The sequence below is a fragment of the Sturnira hondurensis genome, unplaced genomic scaffold, assembly GCF_014824575.4.
Source record: "Sturnira hondurensis isolate 20B ecotype Veracruz unplaced genomic scaffold, ASM1482457v3 Scaffold0004998, whole genome shotgun sequence".
Taxonomy (NCBI): domain Eukaryota; kingdom Metazoa; phylum Chordata; class Mammalia; order Chiroptera; family Phyllostomidae; genus Sturnira; species Sturnira hondurensis.
The window spans coordinates 8479139-8481143 of record NW_028077629.1 but is presented as its reverse complement, the minus strand read 5'-3'; positions in this window follow the sequence as shown (position 1 = coordinate 8481143).

Here is a 2005-nt window from a genome sequence, read left to right as displayed (position 1 = left end):
TCTTTTTGTCTTGTTTTAGTACTTCCGTTCTTCCCAAACTTTCCGCTTATTCCTCCTTTCTCCTGACTTTTGTGTATGTGTGTATGTGTGTGTGTGTGTTGGATTGTTTGTTTGTTTATTGCTTAGTTTTCTTTTAGGTGTATTATTATTTTTTTGCATTATTCTCATTTCTTTTTTATTTTAATATCTTTGTATTCCTCCTCTTTCTGTACAGGTGTCTTAGTCCTGGCTGGTTATATTGTACTACCTGACAGGTTCCCACTGCTCTTTCCTACACAGTGTATTGCTAATTTTCTATACTTCACTTGATTTCCTTTGGCATACTACCCAAGCTCTATAACTCCCATTTAGACAGATCACATAGAGTCTATCACGTGAATGTTGCTCTAATATTATTGTAAATAATAGCTGTTCTATACAATGGTAAATACTTCATAACACATCTCTTGGAGCTTAGACCACCTCACAGGTTCCTGAATTCTATTACTTTAGTGATTAACTCTATTTGCACACATGCTACACCTAGTTACTAACCTGTACTCTCATCTTACCTCAAAATCTGACCACCCGCAACCACACTGCTTTCTAGATACGACTCACAAGCCCCCCCTTCCCAACAAGAGACTTAACTTATGTCCATCCTTTCTCAAAGGTGGCAAGCTGGGTCAAAGAGCATGGTTAACTCTATACATAGCCTAAAGATTGTCTATTTCTTCTCGACCAACTTTGAATTTAAATAATATAAATACTCTTCTGCTATCATAAACCACTTTGCCTCCCCCTCCAACTGATCACACATGCACAATAAAGAAAGGAGTAGGTGGAAGCGAACACCAAGATACCTGCAGGAGACTGCACCACTGAATTTCACAGGTATCCTACCACAGAAGTTCATACCATAAACCCAGGGAACCAGAACAGATCAATTTAAGAAGCTGAGACCAACAAGAAGAGTATCACAAACAATGGGAAGACAAAGAAACAATCCCCAAATGAAAGAAAAGGAGGAAGTCTCAGAAAGAATGTTAGATGAAATAGAGGCAAGTCAACTATCAGATATTGAATGAAAAGCACTGGTTATCAGGAAATTTAAAGAGCTTATGACGAGCTACCAGAAACTACAGGAGAGCTACAATGAACTCTCCGCAAACTACACCAACATGAAAAGGGAAATAGAAACCATCAGCAAAGGCCAAGAGGAAGTGAAGAATACAATTTCTGAGCTGAAGAACACAGTACAAGGTATGAAGAGTAGGATCAATGAGGCAGAAGATCGAATCAGTGAGTTGGAGGACACAGTAGAAAGAATCTCCCAGAAAGAGCAAGAAAGGGAAAAGAAGCCTAGAAAGAATGAAGAGGTATTAAAAGAAATGCAAGACAATATGAAACATAATAATATCCAAATAATAGGAATACCAGAAGGAGAAGAAGAAGATCAAGGGATAGAAAACCTACTTGAAAGAGTAATAATGGAAAATTTTCCTAAGTTGAGGAGAGATAAAGTCACATGAATTCAGGAATTGCAGAGAGTCCCATTGAACAGGAACCCAAAGAGGCCTACTGCAAGACACATCATCATTAAAATGGCAAAACTCCAAGACAAAGAGAAGAATCCTAAAGGCAGCAATGGAGAAAAAGGAAGTAACATACAAGGGAGTCCCAATAAGGCTGCTACTGACTTCTCAATGGAAACATTTCAAGCAAGAAGAGAATGGCAAGAAATATTCCAAGTAATGAGAAACAGAGGCCTACAACCAAGGCTACTGTACCCAGCAAGGCTCTCAATCAAGATAGAAGGCCAAATAAAGAGCTTCCAAGACAAAAGAAGTCTAAAAGAATATGCCTCCACCAAACCAGCTCTACAAGAATTACTAAAAGGACTGCTTTAAGAAAGGAAGGAAAAGAGAGAGACAGAGAGGAACACAGGTACACAAATGGCAATGAATAAGTACCTTTCAATAATAACCTTAAACATAAATGGATTAAATGCACCAATTAAAAGACA